Here is a 13539-nt window from a genome sequence, read left to right as displayed (position 1 = left end):
GGCATGAGCCTGTTTAAAGAGATGTTTACATGCAGAACCAATACATACCAGATCGTATATGAGATGGATTTCAAATGAGTCTTCACCTCATCAAGTGCAGCATGTGGCTGATTTAGAGCACAAAATATCAGGTCCCATTTTGTGAAGTATAGCTTTCCAGAGCTTCCACCAACCCTGTTAATTACCTGCTTTTCCCTGATGACATGGTTTCTCAGTCCAAGGAGAGTAGTCTTCAGATACTTAGGGCAATGCACCATCTTCATCTCTACAATAAACAAAAATATAATAATGTGTTTAATTTGCAGGAATCAAGGTAGGTTAGTCATTGGCACAACTCTACAAGTGAGGCTAACAAAGCTCTGGAAAGACTTGTTTGGGAGGCTGTGACATCTCTGGAGCATGAGAACAGGCTAGATAGTTCTGCCAGGGATTGTTCAGGAAAGATTGGTCTTGCTGTGGGGCAGAGGATTAGACAGGATGGCTCTGGAAGTTTTTTCCTGTTTTCTAAGAATTTTCATCTCATGCTTCCATAAACTTAATTGGTTTTCTGTATGGCAACATAGAAGTATCTGAGTTACTTCTGCTGCATCCTGACTTACTTCATACCACCTGCCTGGAACAGGGTACACACACCAAAAAAAATATGTTGAGATCAAACTTCACAAATTTGTTTTGTGAAGCAATTGCTCATCTGGTGTCTTAACTTCTACAGAACGGTGCTTTGGGTGCACTTTAAACTACACCTCCATCTTTTTTCTCCCCACTGCAACCTGTAACTTCTGCTGCTCTCAGATCTGTGATGGAAGTCATAACAAGGTGAGAGCTTGGCAAGTTCTTACATCTCCTACCCCGAAGTTTTCTAGGAAAGAGAACTCTGTCTTGAAATTCAGGATAGAGCACCACAAGCACACAGGAGGTTCAAATGGGAGAGAGATGTTTCAAAAGTGTTCTTCAGATTTTAAAGAAATGGTGCAAATGATAGAGAGAACAAGCATGCTGAGGTATGCCTGAGCATCCCCCTCCCCGATATTTTCCTCAGAGCTTTGAAGGTATGACGTGCAAGTGCTAAGCAAGGTTCCAGAAACTGCTGGCAACATGCTGTGGGGTATTTATTTCCTTTGCATGGGCTTATTACCAATTTTGCACATAACTTGTGACCTGCTGTTTCCCTTCATGGCAAGCAACCAAAGGGAATGTAGGTCCTTAATGAGAAACAATCCATTTCAGAGCAGCGTTTACAGGCAGCAGGATTGCAAGGGTTAATGCTGTGAAGATGCCCAGGAAACATGCCCTGCTACATATTTTTGGGTGTTAAGTACTTTAAAAAAAAAAAAAAAAAAAAAGAGAGACGTTTTGGCTATCATTATAACGGGGATGGGAATGTTTTAAAAGTAACCTTTTTTAAAAAAAAAAAAATGTAAAAAGCTACTTTAATTAAAATAACATATCCTTTCTCTTAGATCATAACCTTGGATCCCAACAGCTATGTTGGGAATTCAGAAGCATTTCAAATAATTAAAAAAAAAAAAAAAAAAAAAAAAGAAAGAGAGACGTTTTGGCTATCATTATGAATGAGCCATAATAAGGTTGTTTCTGCCATTTGTTGCTAGACAGCACCCTAAAGCTATTCAGTGAGATTATCTGAATAACTGTGTCTTTAGAAAGCAGCTGTTCACCAGATGTTCTGCAACTCATAGAGCAAACTTACAGGTAGTTAGATTTCTTTCTTTTTCAGCCATGAAAAGAGTAGTGGTGGGTTTGAAATCTGACTTCAACTGTCCTCTTAATATCGCCTTCAGTAGAAAAATAGAAAAATAATGCCTACAGCATAGTATCCACAAATGGTCACATACAAACATGTATGTATGCTAATTACTTTTAAATATCTTATGATGATGCTTTTCACGATGTACTAGCTACTATGAGTATGGAACTGATTAATCTATGAAAATTCTCCTGTGAGTCCAGAAATATCTGCCTACAGCATTAGGATTCATTCTTTTAATTCTGTAAAAAGCAACTTTGATGTGTGCATTTTTTACTATGCACTGCAATGTATTTTATTACCAAATTGTAACAGAAAAAATATTGAAAACATGCAAGCTCCTTGAACACTGTTATATGAGGTTGTTAAAGGAAACTAATGATTTATTGACAATCACAAAAATTGCCAGAACAATGATACAGCATATGAAATTGAGGAGGGTTTTGTAGAACACAAAAGCCTGACAGAAGTGGTCAGAGAGATGATTTTTCAGAAACAGCAGCTATATTGACCATGACTAAATCAAGAATACAAGGACAAGTTACAAGGAGTGTATATCACAGTGTGTTAGGAAAACATACTTGTTTGCTGCAATTCAATTTTTTCACCTATGTTAATATCTCTTTCTTAAGATTATTGTTGCAAGTCAGATATTTCTAAGTACATCTGCAATAAAAAGGAAGATCTGTAGCATCCAAAAAGAGGCATAAGAAGTTGAGCAGTTCCTAGAGAATGAAACTGAGAAATCCAGAGGGGGTAACTAAGTCAACTGGAGAGAGAGATGTTGAATGATATCAATGAATGAAGCTGGCACTGGACTGAAGCAGATACAGGTAAGAGAATGGCCCAAAGGACGGTGATGAACTTGAATTTTTCATGGACACATTATGGACATTTCTGCAAGAAATCCAGAAACTGTTCAGAGAAAATATTATCCTTCTGGTGGGATGATGGATGACACTTTGTCATCCATCCAAGTGTCCAACTTCAGTAAGTCTTATGACAAGTTTCTGTAATATTGATCTCCTCTTTCTCCCCATATGTTTTAGAACTGAGGGCAGAGGGTCTGACACCAGCAGGCAAAATCAGCCTGGACTGTTTCTAGTTGAGAAATTTGCAAGGCAACCATGAAAACTATATACCTGACGAAATGCGTCTTTGCCATCCAGAATTCTGCAGGTGAAGCTAAAGGGAAAGATAGATTGCAGTAGGGAACCTCCATGTAAAAATTCAAGAAAAGCTCAGAAAATCTTTGGTCTATGCAGACATTTAAAGCGCTGAGCATGGAAAAAGCTTTTGCTCTGAGGAATTCTTGGCTACCTACCTGACACAGCTTGAATGGGGTGACTACAAGGCCTGTTTCTCCATACTGCATGTATGTAGCTGGGAATCTTGGAGCACCATAGCCAGACTCTGTGTGTTCATGTATGTTTTAATTTTTCCTAGAGCTCTGCAAGATCCAGGCTTTTGCTAAAAGGGGAAGTGCTGCATTGTGAAAAGCTATTTGACAAACATATTTGATGATATAAGCTCCTTATTTCTACCTTATCATGAATAGAAAAACTATAGCAGGGCGCCTTTGCGTCCAAGAAGCCTTTAGAATAAAACAAATGTAAAGGCCAAAGTTTGGCCCCAGGTGTGGTCCTTGTAGAAGAGTTAAGAGGACAGCACATGGATAAGGTATGCAGATACATGGTTTTATCACATGATATAAAAACATAAGGCAGATGAATGGCTGTATGGCCAGATTTGGTCATGGTAGAAATAGGGAAGAAGTCTGAAGTAAAAAAACTATAATATTCATTCCACTGGAATGATAATGCATCAACAACAGGATGAGTTGATAGCAGTGATATGTGTGTGTAAATTCTTGTCTACACACAAGTACTTAAGCACCTGCTCTAAACAAAAGTCTGTTCTCCACTCACAGTGCTAGAGCTGCCTGATTAAAATGGAACTGGAGAAAAGTATCAGGCATATGGACTTGTCACAGAAATTATAAGCATTAGAAAATAACATGTTGTCACCATCTACTTTCTGCCAAAAAAGAAAATATCATAATTTAAAGTGAATGAACTGTAAGATGTAAAGGGAAATCATGAACCTGATTCATGTAAAGCCTAACACAAGAATCCTAGGTTTTATGCAGGCCTGTTTTGCCAGTAATCATGGAGTAAGGATTTGCCCTTCTGATGCTGAAGTTACATTCCAACCTCAAAACAGCAACTAATTTTATATGGAGTATTAATTTCCTCACACAAACGACAGGTAGCATTAAGTTGGATCATCTCTGGATCCATTTTCCATACCTCAGCTACCCTGTCTTCTTCAATGGTCTGGCTCAAGTGTACTTCCTTCCAGAGCTTCTGCAATTAGTGTCAGTATTGTGAAGACAAATAGGCGTTTGTCTGTGAGCTACTAACATAGCAAAAATCAACTTGTATGTTTGTCAACAGTCTCTGCCATCCAATGAGTTACATTAAAAGTAGACATTGGCACTATGGACAAACCTAGCTAAAAGAGCAAGTCTAGTCTAGGCAGTTCAGTTTCACAGAAGCCATATTATAGTAGAATAACTAAGAGGACATGTATCTGTTTACTTGCCGAGAAGACTGCACTGAGATCATCCATCTGTTCTTTGAGGAAATTGCAAGGCCATTTTTCAGGGAAGTTATACAAGTGTCAAAAAGCTAAATCAACTTTTATGTTCATTTTGTGCTGTTGCTGTCAAAATAGCAGAAAAAGAACATTGCAATATAGCTGTATATTTGAATTTTAGCATTCTTTTCCTTGATATTTTTATTTCTTTGAGTGAGAGTTTTAATAACAGCATTAGCAGGATGGGACAGAGCTTGCTGAAGATGAACAATCCCCAGTCAGAGACTATCACAACACAACTGTAATTAAACAGGATTCCTGAATGTACTAGACATGTACTAGCCCCCAGACTTCAGGCACTCAAGGTTCTTTATATCCTTAGCATAAAACCAGAAGATAGTGGAAGGCTTGCACTTTTTTACTGCTCTGAACAGTAACTAATAAAATGAGATTTTGTGAAGCCCCTGCTTCCTTTCGTGGTGATTCCTGTTGCAGAGATGCTTGGTATTCTTCTCTCCAACTGGGCTCTGAGGTGCAGACTGTTTTTTTTCTGTCCTCTGTAATGCTGTTACAGGAATGGGCACATTGCATTGCAGGAGAGCTTGCAGATGTGAAAATTGAAATGAGTCTGGGATACACGCATGATGTAGATCAGGGACCAGTGGCTGGCCTTTCTCCTGTCAATGGGCAAAAGAAACAACTCCAGACTTTTGAGTCTGATCAAAACTTGTCAAAAAAACTGATGTAGACTGTAGCTCTATCTTTGGACCCTTTTAGACATCCTTATGAGCAGAATAATGCTTCCCCCACAGCTTGTAATGAGGTAAACAACACTCACATGCATACACCTGCAGTAGGGGAGGCTATCAGGTGTCAAACTTTAATGCAAGGAGCATGAATGCCCAAAATGTCATTATACCACGTATAACTAACAGTGAAAGTGCAATTAAATACTTGTGTTACCTGGATAACTTTTTGTGGTAACTAAAGCAACCTGACAGAAAAACATTGTATGATAGGTAAAGTATTTCAGCTTCCAAATTTTTATCTTATATATAGAAATGGCTTGTCTTTTATGTGGAGTTTAGCAGGAGGTTGAGGCAGCAGCTTCCAGGCTGCACAGCCAAAAATGAACCGTACCAGCAGAGCTTTTTCAAAACTCAAACTTGTTATGCCACTAAATGCTGATGTCCCATACAAAAGGGGACATCACTGCAGTTCAGAAACACATGTTCCTTGGGGGTTTTCTTCATTATTTGGGAAACATGAGTTTTTAAGCTTGCATATCTAAGCAATTGTGAAAGAGAGGTGCCAAATTTCCTGGGAAAGACCTTCTTCAATGACAGGAGAGGAAGTAGATCATGTGACTAATGTGGCCAAAAATCACCACATGAGAGGCATACCACAGCACCACTGTTCTAGAAACTCCTTGCATTAGCTGGTACACTACAGATAATAACCCCAGAGGTTTCATTGCAAACAAGATTTACTGAAGGAGGGGATAGAAAATTAGACAAAAACAAAGAATGTGCTTATAGGCCACCGCAAATTAAGACCTGCATGAAGCTCCCTTAGCCATGACACAATAAAAAGAAACCCCTCAAATTGTTTTAAAACCAGCAAAAAGCGCGTGTGCATCTGCTCATAACAGTCCTTCTTTCTACATATGGGACCTTGTGGGTCTTGAGAACAGTATGATTTCCCTCTCGAATAAGCAGCTCCTCCCTGGAAAGAGGGAGTCCTTTTGTTTTTGTCAGTTCTTGGGCTGTTGCCCTTCTAGACAAAACCAGTCCAATAGTCTCAGCAGGAAATCACGCCAGTGCTCTCGGAGCCAGTTGGTCTCCTATTATCCTATTCCTGTGGAATGGCTTATCTTGAGTCATTGTTTCCTTACAGCCTCTTTTTTAGACTTAATCAATGTACTCAAACAGTGACTACTCTGTAACAAGGTCAGCAATGTATTTATATATTATTATGGCCCACTCAACATCCATAACAATAGTTAACTTGTCTGATTTCTGTCATTGTAGAGATGACTGAAGTTCATTTAATAGCTCTTGCCTGAGGCCCATAACTTCTTGGCTGAACTAAAAAAAATCTTTTAGAAAGATACTCAAAGCTTAAATAATTTTTGGAAAATATGATCAAATACTTCATAAAAACAAATGTGTAATGAGACAAAGAAATAAAACCAGAAGAAGATAAAAGACTGGGCAGCCTTTTTCCTTCAAGAGATGGGAACATGATATTTGGGACAATAAATAATATTAGAAAACAATTTCGACAACAAAGTAATAAAAAGGATCAGGAAGAATACCCTGGAGATCATCTTTGTTGTATCTGGTTTCAACATCAATTCCTGAGTGCACTGATATTACTCACTCTTCTCCTAAAGCTGCCCCCTCCAAATACGACGCGGTTCTGTGAAGCCCAGTAATCCACCACATCCCCTCTCTGCTGATTAAATAGCTTAAAGATGCTTATTTAGTCTCTCTAACTTTCAAGATGAAAGGATTTTTCCTCAAATACTCAAGGATTGTAAATACAGAAGGTTCAAGCTTCACTCCATATACTAGCTTGGAATATCTTTGGAAGATTTTAACCATGCTGCCTTCTGTCAGCAAGTAAGGACCATTAAAAACAATTACACCGTTCTGTAAGGACACACTGACACTCCATGCATCTTTTAAGGTTTTACTTCTCTCTCTAATTCCTTAAGTCAATAGGGTCACAAAATGTATGAATCTAACTGGCAAACTGTTTGCAAACTGACGACTGAAAAATGGGTAGTTACAGCGTTTATGATAGTGTGTATGTGGAGCCATATTCAGAAAAAGTTCATTGTGATTACTGACATTTTTACAATTTTACATTTTGTCCAATAAATCTCATAGTAGATAAATACAGGAATTTCTTCAAGAACCTCACCATGTGCATTATTTACAACCATTTTTTTTTTATGTTCATAGTAACTGAATGCCTGTTTGCCCCTTTAACTTTCTAACACTTTCTAACTTTTGTTTCTAATTTTTGAACCTTTAAATGACAGATAAAAATATATTAAAACACTGTGAACATAACCAGCTTATATATGCATGGAGAACAGCTCCACGTAATATTATTTTTGGTATTTAGTTCTGAAAAATTTGAAAGAGGAAAAAAAGCGGCCCAGAAAATTTAGAGGGAAAACTGTGAATGAAAACTTTGAGTACTGTGCCAGCTGTTGATTGGATAATTGGGTTTCCTGATTTTCCAAAGAGGAAAGAAGATAACTTTGGCTATAAGTCCATAATTTTTTTAGTGGTAAGGTGATAAATGTCAAATGAAAAAAAAGACAGCGGAAATAGAAATGATGACTGGCAGAGCTACAAATGTTAAGAAGAAATTTGCATATACTAGATGTTAATCCTTGCAACAGGATAGCTCATTAGCAGTAAAACTGTTAATGTGGGAATGTTGTTGGAGAAAAGACAGAAGGATGGCATTAATATTTTTGTTCTGCTTTTGAAAAGAAGCAGAGCAAAATACTCATTTTATAAAAGAAAAGTAAGTTTTTAACCACTCTGCTAAACAGTATTCAGTAAGAGAGAAACTATGAAAAAATCATCAGATCCAAATATCTTGAATGCAAAAGTCCTGAAAGATTTTTGCTGGGGGTTCTCTAGTCCAGGGGAACAAACTTTTAATAATATTTTGAATACCAGTAGGATTCCAGAATGCAAACACTGTGCAGGAGTGAGGGAGGGCAACGGGGATAACCCAGTGGACTACGGCAGGCTCCTTTTAATCCCCCCCCAAAATAAATGGAAAAAGTAATATTGTATTGCCTCAACTGTAGGTATTCAAGGACAGTAATATAATTAATGTGTGCTTTTTTCTAGGAAATCAGCTCGTTTAAACAAACTACAGCTCATTACTTGATGAGAAAACAAGATTAGAAAAGCAATGAAGCAATATAATCTATATTAGGCATTCTGGAAGTTATTTAACTCTTTAGAATGCATTTCATTTCATTTTAATACAAATGGATGCTGTAAGCATCATCAGAGCACTTCAAATGCATTCAGAACTGGCTTTCTGATGTGCCATATTGCAACAGAGTAGGGTATCAATGCTGCAGTAATTAACACATTAGTGTCAAAGTGAGCACATGGATGTACACGTGACAGCAAAGCATTAAAATAGCAGAGCTACGGCTGTGACCAGTGGTAGTTAGAGCCACAGTCCCATCCATTTCGCATGTGGACCCTGCGATATTCCCTGCCACATGAGGTAAAGGTGCTGTTGTAACCTGCAAGTGGATTGAACCATCCCATCACGACTTCACATCCCATTAACTGGCTCTTCTGGTAAATGAGGGCAGCTGCAGTTACTTGATTTTTGGCTATTGTGCAAGCAAAGCAAATGCATTATCTCATTTTTTTAACTACTCAAGGCAAGAACTACCCCTGCCTGCCTTACCTATACAGTGTCAAGCCCTATGTGCTGTTGATGCTTGTTTTCAAAGGTATTTTTATGCATGCACATCTTTTGCTGGCACATCTCAGAGGTTGAGTAGGTGTAAAGAACAATATTCATTTAAGTGCTGATTACCTGTTCTGAGCTGGACTTGTCGTGCTTTAAAGCCCATAGTTAAGCCCTTCTTTCAGATGCACATTCTCTGCTCTCCTCATGTTTTCAGGAGCTACTCACATACACCCACAGCAAAATTTGGTCACCTGCTTGTCACTGGCCAAAATATGACCTGCAGCATAAACAGAGAGAGTGCCACTCAGTTAACAGCAGCTGCCTTTCAACTTCATAAAACCTTGCCTAAGTGCTCTAGCTTGTCTATAACTGGTGCTCCTCCAGGTGATGTCTGGAAAATTTGAGATGTCCTGCCACCTATGTGAGATGTAACATGAACTCTGCTTTTCAGAAGCCTCCTTGATGAGAAGTTAATCAAACGTGCAGTATAATATGGTGTGAAATCACCCACAGTCCCTGGGAGAGTTTTCAGGACCTTCTTTTAGAATTATTTGGTTTGGTCAGGCTGGGTTTGGTTTGTTTGTTTTTTCGTTTCAGCTGCACTGTATATACATCTGGGCAAACAGTTATGTGCTCAAATAGCCATTGGCTTACTGTATTGAGATGCAACTGGTCTACAATTAAATATTAAACCTCTCATTACACAGGCACTGAAATTGTAGCAGTTGTGACCACTCTCACTGACAGATCAGGGGTAATCAGACCATCATAATCTAATAGACATACATTTCAGATGGCAGGGATATTTTGTAGCCTCATACACAAACTTTAAAACTTTAGAGGTGACACACAGAGAATACTATCATCATTTTAAGAGAAAAAAAAGTCTCCAAAGTCTTGTGGCCTACTTCAACTCCAACTACCCTCTGGGCATAACTATATTCATGAGGTTCATCACAGCCAGAAACTTCAGCCAAAAGTTCTTTCCAAAGCTGTGGATAATGTCATTTCTGCCAAGTATAAGTAAAGACCTTGAAAACACATGCCACAAGGCAGTTAATCCTTCAACCACAGTCCTCTCAATTAAGAGAACTGAATTGGTTGGTCACAACATCTGAAATGTTGACAGGGCTGCTCTTAAGGTTCGTGTATTTTTTAACAAATCATTTGCTATGATGTGCTACAAACTCAAAACATCTCAGAAAAGGATCTATAGTGGAAAATCCACTTAAGAATAATGTAGGCTTGAATAACAGACAGTATTTTTCTGACATAATTGCACTCAAGATTGCATTCACATTTTATTATGGGAGCAAGCAAAGATTGCCTCTTTTCCTCATTGTTGTAGCAAAATGCCATTTATACCATAATCATACTGAGTGGAAGCATCCTTCAGTCTGATTCAACTGGGCTCTTGATAAGTAACCATGACTAAGCATTATATAAACAATTCTGTATCTAATGGTACTACAGACTACTCTGAAATGCATTTACAGCTCCAATAGCCAGATTGCAAGGAGATCTAATGTGGTTCAAAGCAGAAGGAAGAAATCCTCTTCTCCATCGGTTTGTGCTGTGAGGTGGAATTTCAACTTAAACCTAAAGCTCATAAAAGTGTAAGAGAATCATAAGGAGTACTAATTGAAACTCAAATTCTGTTTGCTGCTTATCTGTCAAGTCAACAGAGCTGAACAGACATAACTGCCTACAGAATTTAATCCAGCACCTTTTCTAAAACTGTACATCCATTTACATAGTCCAAACACATACCAGAGCAATCTGTTTTAAACTCCCTTTTTCTGGGAGAGTTCTTGAACTCTTACCATAAGTATGGGTATTAGTAGTAGCATCTTATACTCTTTTTGAAGCACTAGTGTTAGCTACAGTTTTCCATATTGTATTAATCTAAAGGAAGAGATGACTTATGGAAGTCTGGCTCACTTGATTTTGCTGCTGGATATAAACCGTTCTGCAGTCTAGTGAAAACAGACTTCTAAATTTTATCTTTTTTCTTCCAACTTCAGTTTTTCTAGGTCTCAAATTCCCAGTGAGGATATGTCAATAAGCAAAGTGTAGATAATAAGTAATTATTCCTTTACATGAGCAATTCATGTTCCATTATGTCCTCATATCTAGATTGGAGTGGCTTTCCAATCTATCACTCCGTAACTTAACAGAAAGTGAATTTTATGTCCTGTTAATACCTTTGAGGTATTAGAACAGTCATGGGGTCTTAATCAGTACAAATAAAGTAAAAAGCTTCAAATTTTTGAAAATGAAAATCTGATATTTTTTTTCCAGATTCTTAACACTTTCTTTTCTATTTATCAGAATTTCACAACTAATGTATGTTTTGCACTTAAAAAAATTGAATTTTGTTTGAAAACACAGACATTTTTTTTTAATTTTTGGGTTTTTTTGGCAGGAGGGTCATCAAGGCTGACTACCTTTCCAAACAGTGCTGGTTTTAGTTTCCTCATCAAGTTACCTCAAATTCCCAGATTGGATTCCATAATAACAGCCCCTTCTCCTCCCCCCTCCCTATTTTTTTATCTTCTGTGCTTTACCATTCTGAGCTTTCTGATGACTTTTACATTCAAGTTCTTCTTTTCAATGTATCTATGCTTGTCTCTGACATAACCAGAGAACCTAGTAAAAAAAAATAATTTCTGCACGAAATAGCAAAGAGCATCAGCTTATTTATCTTCCTCTTTTGCTAGCAATATTTTCAGTATTAGCTATTAAGCTAAAATTAGAAAATGAGTATTTCAACCCAATGACCTGTAGAGAATTCCTTATTTCCAGACCCCAGGAAAGAAGCACAGAAAGGGAACACAGTGGTATTAGTTGGGAAATATCAGGGGTGTGCTCTGAGGGCTCTGTTCTTACTCCTGGGTCAGCACTATGGCATCAGACACCACACAAGGAAATTTGTAGATCATGTGCAATGAATTCCTGGAACCTTTTGCCAAGAAGAGTTAACAGAAACAAAATCATAGGACAATGAATACCTGGAACTTTTATGGTGATCAAAGAGAAAGCCAACTGCTACCTACCTGGAGTAAGAAACATTTCTCAAGGGCTATTTTTTCTCTTCATACTCTGACTTTGCAAGAAAACTACCTGTGAATACTGTAAAGATAGCAATGTTGTCAGGAACAATATACCTTCTGTAAAGCTTTTTCAGAGTTTCCTGCAAATTGTGGTCCTTATATGCAGAAAACATACACATTTTCTGCATTGCATCAAGCCAGCTTTCTCTCCAAAATTACACCCTTTTCACTGCCAAGGAGAAAGCTAAGCTGCTAACAGTCTGACTGGGGAGACCACAGAGCTATTTGACTCTCATCTTCCTATTTCCTCTGATCAGTTTTGGCAGCTGGAGATGAATTGCATTAAACTTCATCTGTATCTGCTGACCCAGACAGTTTATTAAGAGAAAATAACTTCACCAGGGTGGACAAGGAGCGACTGTCAAAGGAGAAAACAATCCCAAGTTTAACCAATGATTCTGTCAGTGGTATTTATGAGATCTCTGACTACAGGGGGAGTAACCAACCACTGTTTCATTGAGTGTTCAGAACCACCAACATAACCCTATGCGTCATTTCTGCTTGTTTAGGGGAGATACACTGCACCTCAGTGGCATGGATTTGCAAAATCCTCCCAGCTGATGACGGAAATATTTCTTACCAAAATCTTGTGCAATGTAAAGCACAGGGCAGCCATCTCCACAATATTCAACAGCCCTTGACACAAGAGGGCTCTCTCTGCTTTCTTGCTTAAAAGACTCTTTGGCATCTTGTCTGCAGCCTCTAACTTAGAATCATAGAATCATAGAATCGTCTAGGTTGGAAGGGACCTTAAAGATCATCTAGTCCAACCATCAACCTAACTCAGACAAAAAATAAATAAGAAATAAGCAATTAAAAAAAAACCACAAACAAAACAAACAAAAAAAACCAACTAGCAACCACACTAAATCATATTCTTGAGGACCATGTCAACCTGTCTTTTGAACACCTCCAGGGATGGTGCCTCAACCACTTCCCTGGGCAGCCTATTCCAAGGCTGGATAACCCTTTCCATGAAGAAATTTTTCCTAATATCCAATCTAAACCTCCCCTGGCACAACTTGAGGCCATTTCCCCTTATCCTATCTCCTGTGACTTGGGAGACAAGACCAGCCCCCTCCTCTCTACACCCCACCTTCAGGTAGTTATAGAGCACGATAAGGTCTCCCCTCAGCCGCCTCTTCTTCAGACTGAATAACCCCAGCTCCCTCAGCTGTTCCTCATAAGACTTACTCTCCAGACCCCTCACCAGCTTCGTTGCCTTTCTCTGGACCCACTCCAGCACCTCAATGTCTTTTTTGTGTAAGAACTGGACACAGCACTCGAGGTGAGGCCTCACCAATGCCGAGTACAGGGGCACAATCACCTCTCGGGTCCTACTCACCACGCTGTTCCTGATACAGGCCAGGATACCATTGGCCTTCTTGGCCACCTGGGCACACTGCTGGCTCATGTTCAGCCGACAGTCGACCAACACCCCCAGGTCCTCTTCTGCCAGGCAGCTCTCCAGCCATTCTTCCCCAAGCCTGTAGTGCTGCATGGGGTTGCTGTGACCCAAGTGCAGGACGTGGAACTTGGCCTTATTGAAACTCATCCTGTTGGTCTCAGCCCACCGATCCAGCCTGTTCAGATCCC

This window comes from Calidris pugnax, unplaced genomic scaffold (genome assembly GCF_001431845.1).
Source record: "Calidris pugnax isolate Ruff unplaced genomic scaffold, ASM143184v1 scaffold13, whole genome shotgun sequence".
Taxonomy (NCBI): domain Eukaryota; kingdom Metazoa; phylum Chordata; class Aves; order Charadriiformes; family Scolopacidae; genus Calidris; species Calidris pugnax.
The sequence above is the reverse complement of the archived record's forward strand: the minus strand, read 5'-3'. Positions refer to the sequence as shown.